Source organism: Bos grunniens, chromosome 7 (assembly GCF_055505025.1).
Source record: "Bos grunniens cultivar Pamir isolate PY7600 chromosome 7, Bosgru_T2T1.0, whole genome shotgun sequence".
Lineage (NCBI taxonomy): Eukaryota > Metazoa > Chordata > Mammalia > Artiodactyla > Bovidae > Bos > Bos grunniens.
This window is the reverse complement of record NC_141171.1, coordinates 36,089,339-36,110,307: the sequence shown is the minus strand read 5'-3', so window position 1 is coordinate 36,110,307 and position 20,969 is coordinate 36,089,339. Positions and strand designations below refer to the sequence as shown.

Genomic DNA, 20,969 nt, shown 5'->3' with positions numbered 1-20,969 from the left:
TACTTTGCCAACAAAGGTCCATCTAGTCAAGGCTATGGTTTTCCCAGTGGTCATGTATGGATGTGAGAGTTGGACTGTGAAGAAAGCTGAGTGCCGAAGAATTGATGCTTTTGAACTGTGGTGTTGGAGAAGACTCTTGAGAGTCCCTTGGACTGCAAGGAGATCCAACCAGTCCATTCTGAAGGAGATCAGCCCTGAGATTTCTTTGGAAGGAATGATGCTAAAGCTGAAACTCCAGGACTTTGGCCACCTCATGCGAAGAGTTGACTCATTGGAAAAGACTCTGACGCTGGGAGGGATTGGGGGCAGGAGGAGAAGGGGAAGACAGAGGATGAGATGGCTGTATGGCATCACTGACTTGATGGATGTGAATCTGAGTGAACTCCAGGAGTTGGTAATAGACAGGGAGGCCTGGCGTGCTGCGATTCATGGGGTCGCAAAGAGTCAGACATGACTGAGCGACTGAACTGAGCTGAACAAGTGTATATAATGTTTTGTATAAAACATACCACTTGACTTTGCAAAACTGGCCATAAGTCAATTACTTTTATCATTAGTTAAGTGTTAATGTTTACTTTTAAAGAGAAATATGCTTTATCTCTATGGCTTATTTTCAGAGGTATTTACTTGTTTTAATTCAGGTACAAGAGTATTTTATTCAATTCTACATGGCACCAAATTCTCATGTTATAGTGTGCATACCATTTTGAAGGATCACAAGAAGCCAAATGTGGAAGAATGTCGAACTTACTAAAATGCTTCTGCTATTCCACTTGATGTTGACTGAAGCTCTACTTTTTGGCTATCTTGCTTTTCTTAACAGAAGACAGAAGCTTCAGGGGAACTTAACAAATATCATTTTCATTTTAAAACACACTTTATGACACTAAAATAAAATAATTTGAGTATAAATCTTTATAGCTTGTATATTAAAATCAAATGTTAAAAATGTTTATGTTTATGAATGTGAATTATTTTAATTTTATCATTAATTTTGCCAGTTTTACACATGTATGATATGCCTTTGGCTTCACTTGTGGTAATTTAAAGCACACCTATTATTTTTTTCTTTTTAATAAAATTACTTCTATAAAAAATAGAAGAAAAAAGAGCAAACTCACTCTTTGACAGCCTGTTTCCATCCATTCACATCTTTCTGTAACATTATCCTTTTGATCTAATGGACTCCAGTAAAAGATGAAAGTTTGCATGGTGCGTGAGCCAAACTTGCATTGCTGTTTTTAAGTTACAAAGGATGAAAGGAAAATGCTGCTCCTACTCTTTGATTATTTTTACATATGTGTAACTTAGAAAGTAACTGTAGAAATTGAAACTTTCCATGGGTCTAGTTTGCAAAAAGAAAGCCGCTCATGACCAATTTAGAATAAACATCCAAATTCTGAACATTTGAAAAATTACTCCAAAGCCAGTTTTGTGACATTTCAAACATTTAAACTTGCCTTCAATGCAGACAGTCTTATCTATTGCTGAGGAAATTCACACCTGTGGCATAACTATTTCATACCTAGGCAGTGGTGTTGTCTTTGGAAATCTTTTTTTTTTTTTTTTTAACTCTTGGGTTGGGGGAATAACAGTGAACCAAAGTGACTCTCAGTTTCAACACTACTGTTTTGCACAACGTATGAGTGTGTCTGTAATCCCTGCAGGAATGAGGATACAGTTACAAAGGAGAGTAAGTCTGGATATGTTATTCAGACATAATTATTACACTTAAAACAGTACATATCTGCTTAGACCCTAAAGATCACCAGGAAACATGTTTCTCACCAGAGGTTGCAACAGACAAAATGTGATATCTCTAACTTCATTTGAGGGAAGGAAAGATTTGTTTCAAGGTTACATTAGCATCCCAAGCCCTATAGTATACAAGAGCTAGTAAAATGCTTCTTCAAGTGATGCTTTTCAGAATTTAATGCTAAAATAATATTATATAATTAAATGTGACCCTAAGACTATTTTGTGAAAATTCACTCCTTTTGTTGATGATTAAAGTAAGACTAAGTGATAATATAAATTGAAGATGATGAAAATCATGTTTTAATTTAGTATAGTAGTCAAGATTGCCTGATGCAAGGCAGTATCTTGTGTGTGATGGCTTTCTGTGCTGGGTTTTTAATATTATACAATGACAAGCATAAAATCTGAACATCATTTTTCTGAAATCATGACCAGAGTGTTAAAAGAACTAGATTTCTTTTCACTTTTTTTTGTGTGTGTGTGAAATCTTCAAGCTTGTATTTATAGTGATTATATATCTCCAAAACATTGCTCCCTTAAAATTTTGATTGAGTACCAATATCCTTGATTCTATGATAACATTTGGTTTGAACAAATGAGCATGTCAAAAAACTCTGGAGGTTCTTTATGATTCAAAATAATCTAGCAACATTATGTAAAAAAACATTTTTTTTTTCACAATCTGCAGTGTAAAAATAAATGATCCCACTAGTGAGCATAAACATGATCAGATGGAGGGGTCAGTGAAAACACTACCATCCATCAGGATCTCCTCAGAAATCTTTGGTCATATCTACCATATTTATCCTGTCAGATAAATGTACTTCTGGCCTCTCAGGTCAACTCTTTCCCATCCATCCCACTACTTTCCTCATCATTGAGACCCTCACAATCTTTATTTAGCCTCTTTCTCTTACGTCCTAACAGTCTTGCTCCACACCATTGCCAGAATGGTTTACCTAAAATACCAATGTGACCACACCATCTCTACTCCACTTACAAACTTTTTGAGGCAGGGGGGAAATGGATAAAAGACATTATGTTATGTGTCCACAAGTTGGCCAGGACAGCTGATCCACCTTTTATTCATTTCCTCCCTGCCATACGGCCCCATCTCTGATCACCACTAATTTCTTTCTGTGCCAGCACCTAATGCCACACATAGTCATGCCTGCTTTCACTGATCTTTTTATTTTGTATGCCACACTCTCCTCCTCTTATTTCATCTGCTTTAAAAATCTCTAAATGTAGATTGTTAAATGAACATCTTTAACACATTCCTGGCATCCATAACCATCACCTAGACATAGTTTTGGCTGGGAGGAAGGTGCCTTACCTCAATACTTCTGCTATAATTTTGTGATTTCCCTAAAAGTCAAATTTACCATGCATCCTCAACCAAAAAAAAAAAGAGAGAGAGAGAGAGAGAGAGAATTTGAAAGAAAAGAAAATACCTGGGTTATGTCAGTGCACTCCATATTTCACGCACACTCATGCATTTTTTCTGCATTGAATTATACTTACTTTTGAAATACTACCATCATGCCAGTTGTATCTCTAGAATACATTGGATTCTTGGTGGGTACAGAGAAAATACAGATCAAATATGCTGTTTAGCAATTGACTGATGGTTCCCTTAATGTGTTTGAGTGACTTGGGAGTTATTGTAAAGGTATATGGCTTCAAAATCAAGAAGAAGAAAATGGGTTTGACTATATCTTAGTCATATTTTGGAAAGACGGATTTGCATTTGGCAGATCTTTTCAGTTACACAGTATAAAAGAAGAAAATGTTTTGTTCATCCTGGCAAGAACAATATTTTCCTTTTTAGATTTATTTTAAAAATAATTTGTTGATTGAACAGTCACACAGGTAAATCATTTTCTGCAGAAGCAATGACATTCCCAGGCCAGCAGGCTTAGTTCAAAATACTAAGCCAGGCACCATCTGGAAAATCCATTTCCAAACTCTATGCCAATGGGTTGAAACCCTGGTTTGCTCAATATTTGAATATTCAATATATTTGAATGAGTAACATACTTTTCAAACAGAACTGGCAAGTCAAAAACTTTAAAATTCTGACCTTGACTTGTAGATACAATGACAAGCTTGAAGTTGACTTTATTCTTTAGTATGAAGCATCAACACCTGGCTGCATAGTAATTATGAAAGACGATGAGATTTAATTGCTAGAAAAACCACAGTGTTGTCCAGAACAAAGTCTGTGATTTAAATGTGTGTTAGATGGCCAACTCATTGGATAAGACCCTGATGCTGGGAAAGATTGAGGGCAAAAGGAGAATGGGGAGAAGAGGATGAGATGGTTAGATAGCATCACCAACTCAATGGACATGAATCTGGGCAGACTCCAGGACATAGTGAAGGGCAGGGGAGCCTGAAGTGCTGCAGTCGATGGAGTCACAAAAAGTTGGACATGACTTAGCGACTGAACAAGGATAATGAACAAGATGGCCTAGAAATGTGTACTTCAGTGCTCCTCATCAAAACTATACTGCTCACCTCCTCTAGACATTCTCTTGCATGAGTAGTTATTCGCTATTTGGTGTGTGATTTTCCAACTGCATCCTAAATTCTGTAAGGATAGGGAAACTAACATCTATTTGATTTCTTCTGTAGTCTCCCTCCCTTCTTTCATTTAGTTAGTGTTTATTGAGTCCTGCTGTTTTCCAAACAGCAATAATGAGGGATGCAAATACAAAGAGCAATGTTCCCTATCCTTGAGATTTTAAATCTAATGAGAAAAAATAGATATGAAAACAAATTTTTACAATGTACTAGGAAAAGAGGTATACTACAGGCATATAAAGAATATTATGGGAAAAGAAAGGGAACAACCACATTGGCCTAGGAGTGATCCCAGAGATTGCTTTAGGGTTGACCTTGAAGACTGAGCAGGATTTAAATTAGGGCAAGGAGGCCAAGAACATTTCAGGTAATGGCAAAGGCCAGAAGACCCTGTGGGCAGGGTGTTCTCACATTAGTGCTTATCCCAATTAGCTTTGGCTGGAAGACAACATATTCTCCAGAAATCTGACTGTAATTATATGATTTCCCTAAGTAACAGGAACAGAATGGAAATGTACATTCTGAGCAATAATAATACAGCAGAAGTATGTGTTCAAAGCAAGTAATTTGGAGCCAGAATGGCTGGGTCCAACCTAAACACCTAAATGCTGTCTGACTTTCAGCAAGTTATATAAGTGTTGTAAGCTTCAGTGTCCTGCCCTGTAAACTGAGGACGATATTAGTAATTACCTCATAAAGATTATTGTCCAGATTAGGTAGTTATTAAAATTTTCTTAGAAAAGTGATAGGCTTGTGAGAATTTTCCATAAATGTTAACATCAAATATTTGAATTATTCACTTTATTTAACTCTATTTCTGACCTATAATTTACATACCATATGATTCATCCATTTAAAGTATATGTCAATGATTCTAGTTAATTCAGAGGATTTTGCAACTATCAATTCAATCTAATTTTAGAATATTTTCTTCCTCTCCAATTGAATTTCATTCTGTTTTTACTCTTCTATCTCCCAGGTATATGTAAAAAGTAATCTCATTTCTAACTCTAAAGACTTTCCTATTCTGGACATTTAATGCAAAAGTCATGATAAAAAAAAAAAAAAAGAAGTGGTCTTTTTTGTCTAAGTTCTTTCTCTTAGTATAGTATTTTCAAGATTCATCCATATTTTGCCTATGTTCTCCTCTAGGAGTTTTATAGTTTCTGGTCTTACATTTAGATCTTTAATCCATTTTGAGTTTATTTTTGTGTATGGTGTTAGAAAGTGCTCTAGTTTCATTCTTTTACACGTGGTTGACCAGTTTTCCCAGCACCACTTGTTAAAGAGATTGTCTTTAATCCACTGTATATTCTTGCCTTTTTTGTCAAAGATAAGGTGTCCATATGTATGTGGATTTATCTCTGGGCTTTCTATTTTGTCCCATTGATCTATATTTCTGTCTTTGTGCCAGTACCATACTGTCTTGATAACTGTGGCTTTGTAGTAGAGCCTGAAGTCAGGCAGGTTGATTCCTCCAGTTCCAGTCTTCTTTCTCAAGATAGCTTTGGCTATTCGAGGTTTTTTGTATTTCCATACAAATTGTGAAATTATTTGTTCTAGTTCTGTGAAGAATAACATTGGTAGCTTGATAGGGATTGCATTGAATCTATAAAGCAGGATCCTCTATGACCCACCTCCCAGAATATTGGAAATAAAAGCAAAAATAAACAAATGGGACCTAATTAAACTTAAAAACTTCTGCACAACAAAGGAAACTATAAGTAAGGTGAAAAGACAGCCTTCAGAATGGGAGAAAATAATAGCAAATGAAGCAACTGACTAACAACTAATCTCAAAAATATATAAGCAACTCCTACAGCTCAATTCCAGAAAAATAAACGACCCAATCAAAAAATGGGCCAAAGAACTAATTAGACATTTCTCCAAAGAAGACATACAGATGGCTAACAAACACATGAAAAGATGCTCAACATCACTCATTATCAGAGAAGTGCAAATCAAAACCACTATGAGGTACCATTTCACACCAGTCAGAATGGCTGTGATCCAAAAGTCTACAAGCAATAAATGCTGGAGAGGGTGTGGAAAAAAGGGAACCCTCTTACACTGTTGGTGGGAATGCAAACTAGTTCAGCCACTATGGAGAACAGTGTGGAGATTCCTTAAAAATCTGGAAATAGAACTGCCTTATGATCCAGAAATCCCACTGCTGGGCATACACACTGAGGAAACCAGAATGGAAAGAGACACGTGTACCCCAATGTTCATTGCAGCACTGTTTATAATAGCCAGGACATGGAAGCAACCTAGATGCCCATCAGCAGATGAATGGATAAGAAAGCTGTGGTACATATACACAATGGAGTATTACTCAGCCATTAAAAAGAATACATTTGAATCAGTTCTAATGGGGTGGATGAAACTGGAGCCTATTATACAGAGTGAAGTAAGCCAGAAAGAAAAACACCAATACAGTATACTAACGCATATATATGGAATTTAGAAAGGTGGTAACAATTACCCTGTGTACGAGACAGCAAAAGAGACACTGATGTATAGAACAGTCTTTTGGACTCTGTGGGAGAGGGAGAGGGTGGGATGATTTGGGAGAATGGCATTGAAATATGTATAATATCACATACAAAACGAGTCCCCACTCCAGGTTCGATGCACAATACTGAATGCTTGGGGCTGACCCAGAGGGATGGTATGGGGAGGGAGGAGGGTTCAGGATGGGGAACACATGTATACCTGTGGCAGATTCATTTTGATATATGGCAAAACCAATACAATATTGTAAAGTTAAATAAAACAAAATTTTTTTAAAAATGAAAAAAAAAAGATTCATCCATATTATAGCATGTATGAGTACTTTATTCCTTTTTATGGCTGAACTATCTATATTCTGGGCTTCCCTAATAGCTCAGTTGATAAAGAATCTGCCTGCAGTGTGGGAGACTCTTGTCTGATTCCTGGGTCAGGAAGAACTATGGGAGAAGGGATAGGCTACCCATTCCAGTATTTTGGGGCTTCCCTTGTGGCTCAGCTCGTAAAGAATCTACATGCAATGTGGAAGACCTGGGTTTGATTCCTGGGTTGGGAAGATCTCGTGGAGAAGGGAAAGGCTACCCACTCCAGTATTCTGGTGTCTGTCCACAAAGAGTTGTGCACAACTGAGCAAATTTGACTTTTGCTTTATCTATATTCCATTATGTGAAGGGCCATATTATATTTATATATTCATAAATTGATGGGAATTTTGGATGTTCTGTTTGTAGTAAATTATGAATAATGCTGCTGTGAACATTTGGGTACAAGGTTTTTCATGGACATATTTTTTATTTCTCTTGGCTACACGCACAGGACTGTAGTTACTAGGTCACATGTTAACATTTTGACATTTTGAAGAATTGCCAATGTGTTTTCCAAAGTAGTTGTACAATTTTCTTTACCATCAGGAATATACATGAAAGTTTCAATTCAATTATATACTCATCACTAAATGTTCATTCTATTTTTGTGAAAATTGCTGTTCATGAAAAAAAAAATACTTTGTATTGGAGTACATAAAGCCAGTTAACAAGCAATATTGTAATAGTTTCAGGTGAACAGTGAAAGGACCTCAGCCATACATATACATGTATCTATTCTCCCCCAAACTCCCCTCCCTTCCAGCCTGCCACATAACATTGAGCAGAGTTCCATGTGCTATACAGTAGGTCCTTGTTGGTTATCCATTTTAAATATAGCAATATGTGCATGTCCATCCCAATTTTACTGGGCTTGCATTGAAGCTATAGATAGCTTTGGGTAGTATAGACATTTTAACAATATTAATTCTAATGATCTAAGAACATGGAATTTGTTCATTTATTTGCATCTTTTTTTTTTTTTCATCATTGTCTTATGGTTGTTGGTATAGGGATCACTGATTTCCTTGGTTAATTTTATTCCTAAGTATTTTATTATTGTGATACTATTGTAAATGGGAAAGCTTTCTTTACTTTTTTTCAGAGTTTAATGTGAGAGTTATGAAATGCAAGTATTTTTTGTATGTCGATTTTGTATCATGAAGCTTTACTGAATTCATTGATGTGTTTTAAGTGTTCTGGTGGAGTTTTTAAGATTTTCTATATACAAGAGCACATCATTAGCACACAGACAGTTTCACTAGTTACTTTAAGATTTGGATGACTTTTATTTCTTTTGCTTACCTGACTGCTATGGTTAGGACTTCCGGTATAATGCTGAGTGGGAGAAGTGAGAGTGGACACCCTTGTCTTATTTCTCATCTTAAAGGGAAAACTTTCAACTTTTCACCATTGAGTATGATGTAAGCTATGGGACTGTCACATATGACCTTTATTGGGTTGAAGTATGTTCAATCTTGGAGAAGGAAATGGCAACCCACTCTAGTATTCTTGCCTGGAGAATCCCACAGACAGAGGAGCCTGGCAACCTACAGTCCATGGTGTCGCAAGAGTCAGACACGACTTAGTGACTAAACCAGCACCACCATATTCAATCTACTCCTATTAGTAAAAGTTTCTATCATAAAAGGATGTTGAATTTTGTTGATTACTTTTCTGCATCTGTTGAGATGACTTTATCATTCATTCTATTAATTTCATTCTGTTAAGCATCCTTGCAATCCAGGGATAAATCGCACATGATAATAGTATATGCACTGGTTAATTTAGTTTGCAAGCATTTTATTGAGAGATTGTGCATCTATATTCATAGAGATACTATCTTGTGGTTTTCTTATTGTGTCCTTCTTTGGCTTTAGCATCAGGGTTATACTGGCCTTGTAAAATAAGTTTGGGGGGTTCCTTCCTCTTCAAATTTTTAGAACATTTTGAGAAGAACTGACATTATTTCTCCTTTAAATATTTGGTGAAAGTGAAAGTGAAGTCGCTCAGTCGTGTCCAACCCTTTGCGACCCCGTGGACTGTAGCCCACCAGGCTCCTCCGTCCATGGGATTCTCCAGGCAAGAATACTGGAGTGGGGTGCCATTTCCTTCTCCAGGAGATCTTCCCGACCCAGGGATCGAACCTAGGTCTTCCGCATTGCAGGCCGACGTTTTAATCTCTGAGCCACCAGGGAAGCAGTAGAAATCACCTAAACCTGAGCTTTTTTTTTTGGAGAGAGATTTTGATTACTGATTCAATCACCTTACTCATTGTGAGGCTGATCAGATTTTCTGTTTTTATGATTCACTCTTGGCAGGTTGTAATTCCTAGGAATTTATCATTTTCTTCCGAGTTGCCTAATTTATTGGCATGGACTTGTTCATAGTACTCTCTTATGATCCTTTGTAGTTCTGTGGTATAAATTATAATGTCTCTCTTCTTTCATCAATAATTTCATTTGAGTCCTCTTTATTTCTTGCCAAGTCTAGCTGAAGCTTTGCCAATTTTATTAAAAGAAAAAAAAAAAAAAACTAACTCCTAGTTTCACTGGTTTTTTCCCTATGGTTTTTCTATTCTCTGTTTTGTCTCTGCTCTGATATTTTCTATCTCCTTTCTTTCTTCTTCCAACTCTTGGTTTTGTTTGTTATTCTTTCCTAGTTTAGTAAACTTCTGGCTGCTCTAAAGTTTTGCTTGTATCATGGAGTTCTGAGCCTTCTCTAATTGCCCTCCAGTACTCTTAAGAAATAAATTTTCTATGCTCCATTTGAAATAAATTCAGATTCCATCAATTCTATGGCCTGCCTTTATTCTGGACAGAACACCAGAACTGCTGCACTGCAGCTTGGTGGGTTGGCAGGAAGCTAAATTTTTCTGAAGTGACATCCTTACTCTATGAGTGGTCATAGGGTAGGAGCGGTGACCACCTTTAGTTTTCTCAGTTTGACTCTTCTAGCCTGGAACTTCCACACTACAGGCAATCTCAGGTAGGGATCACTCCCACGACATTTGAAGTAGAACTTCTGCTCCACAGGTAAGGGTTGGATAGGGGAATGGAGACCTAGTCCTTTCGGTCATAACTCGCTAGGATAGAACTTCTGCAGCATGGGACAGGAGGGGACAAGAGACCAACAGACTGTCTTTTTGAGGGTATAATCATATTCCCAGACTGGATACTGGGAGAGAGAGAGTCCCATATTCTTAGCTCTTTTACCAGCTATATAGAACACTCAGGGTCGAGCTTCTGTAATGCAAAACTGGTGGGGCTGGGGGAGAGGATGCTCCTGGTGGTAAGGGATTAGAGCATGGCTCAGAGTCCACAGTTGTGTTTTTATGGAGATTTAGTAGATTTTCTATAATGAATGTTTCTCCATTTTCTGTTTGCCCTTAGGATAATTTCCAGAGACTTTGAATAATTGCTGGCTTGATTTGTTGTTTAAAATAATTTTCACAAGTTAAATTGTAGTTTTCTTGGGGAGGTGGTCCCCCAGTCTCCTTACTTGGCCATTCAGGAGATCTTGTCTCCTTTGATTACTTATTTTTGCCAGTGCATTTTATTTATTTATTTTTTAATCTATTATGAGAGCATTAATTAATCGCTTCTATAACCATAAATCCTGCGATTTATTTTAATAAGAAACTACATTTCCTCATGTCTGACGAAAACCTCTGTACTAAAAAAAAAAAAAGTAGATTCATCTGTTTTGAATCTATCTTATAGGCCCCTGTTGGAAAATCAGATTTTTCACTAGAATATTTAAGAATCTAAGGAATCTAATACAGAGAAAAATGAACTCTTTAGAAACTATTGTTTCCTGGAAGTGAGGCAATGCTAAGCAAGGGCCTAGGGACAAGAACTGAACAAATTGTGTGATCTGGAAATTGGAGGTCCTAGTAGAAACACAGAGGCCGGCCATAGATGCTGGGACACACCCAGGGTCATGTGCAGAAATATCCATTTCAACAGAGGACAGTGGAGGCGCAACGCTGCCATGCAACGTGGAACGTATATGCTTATCACTGGATACTGCCAGAACTTTTAGGCCATCCTAAGGAGGAGAGGGACAGTGAGGAGAAAACCTCTATCTGGAACAGTGAGGAGAAAACCTACACTGCCAAAATGACTGTTGGTGGTGGTGGTGTTTTTTTTGTTGTTGTTGTTTTTTTTAATGGAAAAAATTGCTGATTTACAATGATGTATTAGTTTCAGGTGTACAGGAAAGTGATTCAGATCACTTTAGATTCTTATCGATTATAGATTATTATGATATTGAGTGCAGTTCACTGTGCTATACAGTAGATCCTTGTTGGGTATCTATTTTATATATAGTAGTGTCCATATTTTAGTTGCACACTCCTAATTTATACCTTCTTCCTCCTTTCCCCTTTGAAACAGAGTTTGAAACTAAAAATTAGTGAGTTACCTTGATAATACAAGGTTAAATTTTCCCCTCTGATATAGACAGAGTATTTGTGTTTCCACAAAAGTTTATATTTAGTTAATCCTCAGTGAGATGGTATTTGGAGGAGCCTTTGGAAGGTGGTTGTCATAAAGGCAGAGCTCTCATGAATAGAACCAATGCCTTTATAAACGATACCCCAGATGGTTTCCTTGCCTCTTATCCCATGTGAGGACACAGAAAGCAGTTAGCAATAGGAAACCCAGAAGAAGGCTCTCTCTGGAACTCAATTATGTTTGTACCCTGATCTCAGACATCCCGACTCCAGAACTGAGGGAAAAAGCTCTTGTTTATAAGCCACATGGTCTGTGGTATTCCACTGTGTCAGACATCCTTCAAGCAGAGATGAATAAACCAGACTGAATCTAGTTCCGTTTTAGAAATAAAAGGAAGTTACATATTTAAATACTTGAATTTTGTGATTAAAAATTCTTACCACTTTCATTATTATACCTTCTACTAGTTCCATGTAGGTGTCATGTGAAAAATAAGCTGAAATACAAGGTGAAAAGAAAAATCCAAGTAACATTATAATGAATATAAATCTGCTGTCATGTTTTAAAAAAGACTAATATATGGTGCTAAAATATTAATCTTAATAGATGTCCTCACGTGTCACCACCCATGCATATATACTTGTAAACATACATGTACACATACCACTCAATTCAAATATACCTGTAAGAAGCTGACTTTTAAACTTCTCTTACTGTCCCAGGCCAATGATCACAATGCATTAACTTTAAATGAATGAAACTGCATATAATAATTTATGAGACCCCCATTATATATTGTTTATAATACTTTGGATAGATAAACTGGGCCAGATATGTCTTCTGAGTATTCTGCAAAGGAAATGTGTCCTGTAAAACACTATTACATAAGTAGACCACTTGGGAGATGTCTAAACAATGTATGAATGTACAAATACTCATGAAGCACACAGGATAATTTATAAGCTTTTATTTCTAATGCAATTGCTGAAAGTTAATGTAGAAGCCATTCATTTGAGCAAACCTTTTAGGACCATTACATGCAACAGTAAGGTGAATTCTGCCTACTATCTTCTGAAGGAAAGTTCAGTTGAAACAAACAGCATTATGCATGACCCCCAATTCATGGTGAAACAGATTTCCATAAAGACTTTGGGTTCTGTGTAATTCTCACACATTGATATTATGATTTAATGCATTTCATGTGTATCTAGCTTTGGACACACTATCTTTCTTTTATTTTTATTTTCTTCTCTGTAGTCTCCTCTCCTTTGTATGTTTTACTCCGTATATGTAACAGGCAGATTCTTTACCACTAGCACCACCTGGGAAGCCCTCATACCTAAATCACCCTACCCCAATATTGTCTCTGAATTGGAAGTTTCCAAATGAGGAGGGACTAGTAAGCAATCTCTCTGCTGGGAATCTTTCTTTACCAGTCTTAGCAAATAGAAGCTTGCTTTCTTTCTTTCCTGCTATCTATGTGCAGCACAATTCTGTTCATGAAATAATAAAGGATTCTGTCATGGTTATATTGTGATACAATAATTTTGATGGCCATGAATATGCACACCATGATATAATAGTGTTCTGATCTCCCAACTGTGGTCCTCTTGAAGGTTTAAGGGAACTGCTCTGTAGGAATCTGTTCAGTCATTCTGACACACTCTTAGAAAAGGAGACTGGTGATGATCAAATCTGCCTGCTAGATGATAATAGCAACTTCTGCCTGTTCTCCAGAGGCCTATGACCATCAGCAGAAGCATTTGGCTTTATGAGCTATCAATATTGTGTCATCCTCTAAAGTCAAATCTCTGGAAGATAGAATCCCACCTTTTTCTCTTACATAAAGTTTACTGCATGGAGCAACACTAAAAATTATTCATACATGTCCAATGTCACATTATTAATATGAGTTTCTGAACCCAAGAGGAAAGTGTCCTGTCATTTAGCTTGAATATGTTTTCCATTGCTTTGCAAGAATTTTAAAGTTACTCAGTGGGAATTCCTTTGGGAATCATTTCATAGTTCTTGCATATTAAATGATACACATTCTAGACAAATTAAAGTTTGAAAAATATTTCTTGTGTTTGTAGTTTTTATTTATTAGTATCAAGTTATTCTAAACCTAACTACTCTAAAATATGGATGACTTTAGGTATCAAGGGGCTAATGCGATCAACATAAACTGTGGAGTCTCCTTGGCATATGTTCTAAATCTCTAGGGAGCTGTAAAGATGGGGCTGTGACGTGTTCTTTGACTATTTTCTGTTTCATACCTTCTGCACTCCGTATTGAATTTTTAGAAAAGAGATAAGTGATATGAATATCCATGCTTACTCTAATTTCAAATAAATCTCCAATATAATGAGTCATTTATTACACTGTATTGCCTCTAATAAACTTTTATCTTAATATAAAATTTTAAAAAGTACATCTAATCTTCTATTAAGATACTGTCTATTAAAACTCCTGGCTGGAGAAAGAAATGGCAACCCACTATAATATTCTTGCCTGGGAAACGCCATGGGCAGAAGAGCCTGGTGGGCTACAGTCAGTGGGGTTACAAGAGTGAGACACCACTTGGCGACTAAAACCACTATATGATTGAAGTTTTCCGAAAGTCTTTTAAAAAAAAAAAAGATTCCTTTAGGAGAGAGTAATATTGTAAGTTCACAGAAAAGACCGTAGCACACTGCCAGAAAGAGTGAAGTGTTCCTGTTTGGAAGGCTGGGGCTTTCTCTTTTACCTCCCACTCCTGAATCAAGGCTGTTAAATAGGTGTTTTAAATGCCTCGTGGAGATAAATGTTTGAATTAAATTGTATACAGAAAACAAAAGATGACTCCTGGCATTGGACAACTTGAATGGTTGACAGCCTTCACTTTTGCTTGCTGAAGCTCATGTGCATATTTCTATCATAAATAAAATATTTAAACTCTTTTTGAAGAGGACAGAAAATGCAACAAATTTGGAGGCAATGGTTTCTTCATATAAAAATGTATTTTTAAAAAATCTTATTGCAGTGTAGTTGATTTACAATGTTGTATTAGTTTCAAGTATAAAATATAATGATTAATTTATATATTATATATGCACACACACATGCAGTTATATATGTGTGTGTATATATATATATACACACACATATATACATATATTCATTCTTCAATTCTTTTCCCATATAGGTTACTATAGAACATCGAGCAGAGTTCCCTCTGTGTAGCTTCTTGTTGATTATCTACTTTATGTATAGTAGTATGTGTATGTCCATCTCAAGCTCCCAAACTATTCCTCCCCCAAATTTTTCCCCTTTGGTAATCACAAGTTTTCAAAATCTGTGTCTGTTTTCATTTTGCAGATAAGGTCACATATCATTTTTTTAAACTAAATTCAACATAAGAATGATATCACAAGTTATTTGTCTATGTCTGACTTACTACGCTTAGTATAATAATATCTAGGCCCATCCATGTGGCTTCAAATGGAATTATTTCATTCTTTTTTATGGCTGAGCAACACTGCATTATATATATGTACCATATTTTGTTTTTTTTTTTAATCCATTGATCTGTTTTTGCATTTTGGCTATTATAAACACTGCTGCAGTGAACATTGGAGTGCATGTATCTTTTCAAATTAAGTTTTCCTCAAGATATATTCTGAGGAGTTGGATTGCTGGATCATACAATAGTTCTATTTTTGGGTTTTTAAGGAACCTCCATACTGTTCTCCATAGTGGCTGTACCAATTTATGCACTCATCCACAGAGTAGGAGGGGCCCCTTTTCTCCACACCCTCTCCAGCATTTATTGTTTATAGACTTTTTGATGATGGCCATTCTGACTTTAATCAATGTGAGGTGATACCTCATTGTAGCTTTGATTTGCATTTCTCTAATGGTTAGTAATACTGAGCATCTTTTCATGTGCATTTTGGCCATCTGCATGTGTTCTTCGAAGAGATGTCTATTTAGATCTGCTGCTCATTTTTGATTGGACTGTTTGGTTTTTGATATTGAACTGCATGAGTTATTTGTACATTTTGAAGATTAACCTCTTGTTGATTCCTTCATTTGCTAATATTTTCTCCCATTGTCTGGGTTGTCTTTTCTTTTTGTTTATGGTTTTATTTGCTGTGCAAAAGCTTTTAAGTGTAATCAGATCTCCTTTTTAAATTTTTATTTTTAAATTCATTACTCTAGGAGGTGGATCCAAAAAGATATTGCTGTGATTTTTTGTTAAAGAGTACACTGACTATATTTTACTGTAAGAGCTTTATAGTGTCTAGTCTTACACTCAGACCTTTGATCCATTTTGAGTTTATCTTTCTGTATGATTTAGAGAATGTTCTAATTTCATTCTTTTATATGTAGTTATCCAGTTTTCCCAGCACTATTTAGTGAAAAGGCTGTCTTTTCTCCATTGTTTATTCTTGACTCATTTGTCATAGATCAACTGACCAAAGGTGTGTTAGTTTATTTCTGGGCTTTCTACCTGGTTCCATTGATCTATACTTCTGTTTTGTGCCAGTATCATACTGTCTTGATGGCTGTAGTCTGAAGTCTGGCAGCCTGATTCCTTCAGCTCTGTTTTTCTTTCTTGGGATTGCTTTGGCTATTTGGGGTCTTTTGTGCTTCTATACACATTGTAAGATTTTTATCCTATTTCTGTGAAAAATGACATGGGCAATTTGATAGAAATTGCATTGAATCTATAGATTGCCTTGGATAGTATAGTAATTTTGACAATATTGATTCTTCCAATCCAAGAATATGTTATATCATTTTCTTTGTGCTATCTTCAATTTCTTTCATCATTGTCTTATAGTCTTCAGAGTATAGGTCTTTGGCCTCCTTGTGAAAGTGTTATTTGCTCAGTCACGTCCAACTCTTTGTGACCTGGCCTATAGCCCACCGGACCCTCCATGGAATTCTCTAGGCAAGAATACTAGAGTGGGTTGTCACTCCTTTCTCCAGGGGATCTTCCCAATCCAGGGACCAAACCTGTGTCTCCTGTACTGCAGGCAGATTCTTTACCATCTGAGCCACTAGGGAAGCCCCTTTACCTCCTTAGGTACATTTATTCCAGGTATTTTATTCTTTTTGATGTGATGGTTAAGTGAGATTATTTCCTTAATTTCTCTTTCTGATCTTTCATTGTTATTATATCAGAATGAAAGATATTTTTGTGTATTTTGCAACTTTACTGAATTCATTGATATGTATAAAATGCTAAAGATGTTACCAGAAAACTAGCAGAGCTCAAAAATGCTGTATTATTAAGAGGCAGTATTAGATACTTTGGATTTCTCAGGTGGCTCAGTGGTAAAGAATCTGCCTGCAATGCAGGAGACAGAGAATTGAATCCCTGGGTTCAGAATATCCCCTGGAGAAGGAAATAACAACCCACTCCAGTACTCTTGCCTGGGAAATCCCATGGACAGAGGAACCTGGTGGACAAGATATTTTTAAAGTTTCTGTATAAATAAAAATTAAGGAGGCTGGATAAGTGAAGTATAGTTCGGTTATATAATATTGAAATGACTGATATAATGCTATTTCTATTTCAAGGAAATGCCAGATTTAGTTCATAAGATGATAAGAGATTTTGAATCAATCTGGGGACAGTTAGCCATCACCACTCAAGCCTGAATTAGTAAAGGCCAAGATGAAGGTTAAAAATGTTCTTACTGAAATTTCTTCAGAGAAGATTACTAGTATAGTAGCATCAGTGTACACACAGTCACACACACACACACAACATACATCATTGGAGAAGGATGCTCTTCCATCTTTTAAGTCAAGAGATGTGCTTACAGGATTTCTCTTTGCAGCTTCTGAATTTCTGTGAATGTGTAGATTGATACCTAAACATTTGTTGAGATGTAAAATTAAAAGGCATGGGATGGTTAGATTAGCCTCAGTTGGTACTTTGGTGTATGGGGCTAAAGAGAGGAGACATGATGCATTGGGAAACAGCTGAACTTCCACTGACATGAGGTCAATATATGTTGTTCTGGTGGACAAGATGTCTACTTGTAGAAGGAGCTGTCATGGTTTTAAGCTATGACCACAAATTTCTTTGATATCCTGTAGTCAAGAAGTAGGACATCCAGTCTCTGAATTGTGTGACTTCCGACTTTTTTGATCAAAAGGATTTGGCAGAAGTGAAGCTATATGACATCCTAGGCTAAGTTATAAGTGATAAGTGCAGCACAGCTTTCAGCTGTCTTCTGGGTTATTCCTTTTTTTTTTTTTTTTAGCTCTGAACTCAAAACAGTTGCCCAGAGTTCAAGCCACAAGTAATAGCTACATGTGGGCATCCTTTTCAACAGCCATAGCTGGGCACATAGAAAATAGGCAGTGCCAACTGCCAGCAGGGTGTGAATGTGCCATCTTGGACATCTATCCATCCAGATGAGCCTTTGAAGGCTACTGTCCCAGCCAGTAATAACCATAATTGCATAAAAAACCTAAGTGAAAACTGCCCAGCTGAGTCTTTCCCAAGTTACTGATCCATAAAGCAATAAGCAAGATAAAATAGTTGCTTTAGACAGATCTGTTTTGAAGTAATTTGTTATACAGCAGTAATAACTGGATCACAAATTATCTGAAAGCTCAAAAGGGATGTTTTAAGATGGATGATGGTTTGTAGTTTTTGCATTATATGGACTGGAAGAATTTTTTATTATTTAAAAAATAGAACCATTAATATATTATTTGAGGGTGTCAAGAAGAGCAACAAGCTTATCTTCGATTTCATTCTGGGTGGAAAGATATACCGCATAGAGCTGATTAAAAATGGAAGTTGTAAAAAAAGAATTAAGTTGCTTCCTTCCAGCATTAAGCTGAGTCCAGTTTACTTAATAAATAAAGTTCCAATCTACATAGAACACCAGCAGCTCCATCATCACCACTATCTTTACAAAGTTGTGTGTTCCGATTAAGTTTTTCAAGGCCTCTTTCAAAATATTTATTTTGGCAGGCATAAAGGAAACATCTTTATAAGCCCTCCTTAACTCATGTTTAGTGATTATCCAATTAAAATTGAGTTGGTCATAGATGGTTCAATAAAAGACATACTTTTGAAGGAGAGAGATGTCAAATCTCAGGAAGCCTCAGAAAAGTAGAATGGAAGGAATCAAAAGAGAAAAAACACAAAAGACAATGCTTTTTTATTTTTCTAATTTCATTTACATACTTTATCTTATACTTGAATTATCTTCTGTTTCTTTTTCCATGTCCCATCTTCTCTGAACTACAAAGGCAATGCAGTTTAGGTTTCCACTAAGACTGTCCCCACAGTGGTGGGATCTCACTAGGTATGATTCACCCCCAATATTCTCAAAGGGCTTTAGAAAACTTGAAATGATCTTCTCTTTGCTCTAAATGAACTTATAAAAAACAATGCTTTTGCTCCAGTGCCCTACCTATATGACTCAGGGTAGTCGGTCACATTCTAAGGTGGTCCCAGGGACTCACATTCTTTTCCAGTCTCCTCCATCCTGAGTGTGGATGGGCCTGTAAATGTGTTGACATCTCACACTTGTGATATGATTTGTGAAGGAAGATTATCCAATGAGCTGACTCATTGGAAAAGAACCTGATGCTGGGAAAAATTGAGAGCAGGAGGAGAAGGGGGCAACAGAGAATCAGATGGTTGGATGGCATCATCAATTCAATGGACATGAACTTGAGCAAACTCCTGGAGATAGAGAAGGACAGGAAAGCCTGGCATGCTACAATCCACGGGCTCACAAAGAGTTGGATACAACTGAGTGACTGAACAACAATTATCCTCCTTGAAAGTGAAAGTGTAGTTATTCATTCATGTCTGCCTCTTTGTCACCCTATGTGCTGTAGCTCACCAGGCTCCTCTGTCCATTGAATTCTCCAGGCAGGAATACTGGAGTGGGTTGCCATTCCCTTGTTCCTGGCCTAATCAGGTGAGCACTTGAAGAACCGAACTGACTTTGAAACTTCAAATATTGATGCTGGAGTGGAAAACAAGTAGCAAGGAATATGAGTACCCTCTTAGATCTGAAATCACCTTAGCCAACACTCAGCAAGAAAACAGGACTGTAAGCCTTATAGCCATGAGAAGCCAGTTCTTTTAACAGCCTGAGTGAGTTTGGAAGCACATTCCTTCTTGGAGCCCTGCTGGCACCTGATTTCCACTTGTAAGACCCTGAGGATCAGACCAGCTACCTCAAGTCCAGACCTGTTACCTAAGGACCATAAGCTGATAAGTGGGTATTGGATTAAACTGCTAGATATGACATACCTTGCTCACAAGTATAGAAAAGTAATATGGACAAGTAGATGATAATTTTACTGGAATGTAGTTCTAGAAACATGTGACTGTATCAACATTTTTAGCATTAGGGGTCACTTTTGTATTAGGGTTAATGAGATGAAGATAGGTTAAGTATACACCTTGTTAAAATATTTATCATGATTCTGTGGAAATTATTAGCATTGAATAAATTTATTTCTAATGACTCTCCTACTCCAAGAAACAAGTTTTATATCACTATCCTCTTACATAAAACTTGGCATATCAGCAAATAGAGCATGTCAAAGAACATGGGGTTTTTTTTTTTTTTTGGCATATAGTTACTTATAGTAGTCTCTTATTATCCTTTGTATTTCTATGGTGTCCATTGTAACTTCTTTTTCATTTCTAATGTTATTGATTTGAACCCTCTCCCTTTTTTTCTTGATGAGTCTGACTAAAGGTTTTTCAATTTTGTTTGTCTTTTTAAAGAACCAGCTTTTAATTGATCGTTTCTGTTGTTTTCTTCAGCTGTTTCATTTATTGCTGCTCTGATCTTTATGATTTCTTTGCTTCTATTACCTTTGGGTTTTGTTTATTCTTTGTCTAGTTGCTTTACCTGTAAGGTTAGGTTGTTTATTTGTGAATTCTCTTGTTTCCTGAGGTAAGATTGTGTCACTATAAACTTCCCTCTTAAAACTGCTTTTGCTGTGACCCATCGATTTTGGATCATTGTGTTTTCATTTTCCTTTGTCTCTAGGTAGTTTTCTTATTTCCTCTGATCTCTTCAGTGACCCATTGATTGTTTAGTAGCATATGGTTAGCCTCCATGTGCTTGTGTTTTTTTAAGGGTATTTTTGTAGTTGATTTCTAATCTCATAGTGTTATGGTTGCAAAAAATGCTTGAAATGATTTCAGTTTTCTTTAATTTACGATACTTTGAGGCCCAGCATGTGATCTAGCCAGGAGAATGTTCCATGTGCAAAGAATTTAAATAATAATAACCAAACTACACTGCATACT

General features: G+C 36.5%; 2 protein-coding genes across 15 annotated transcripts in view; one reads left to right on the top strand and one right to left on the bottom strand.

The window, feature by feature from the left end:
- Nucleotides 1-1,875, top strand: part of LOC147369038 (uncharacterized) — a 1,156,454-nt gene extending 1,154,579 nt beyond the window's left edge. For all 5 annotated transcript variants that reach the window (XR_015167144.1, XR_015167141.1, XR_015167138.1 and 2 more), the window contains one exon: nt 642-1,875. The gene's annotated coding sequence lies outside the window, so the exon portion shown is untranslated. The remainder of the gene's footprint in view (nt 1-641) is intronic.
- Nucleotides 1-20,969, bottom strand: part of LOC147369033 (uncharacterized) — a 1,040,253-nt gene that overhangs the window by 14,339 nt on the left and 1,004,945 nt on the right. The window lies entirely within an intron of this gene.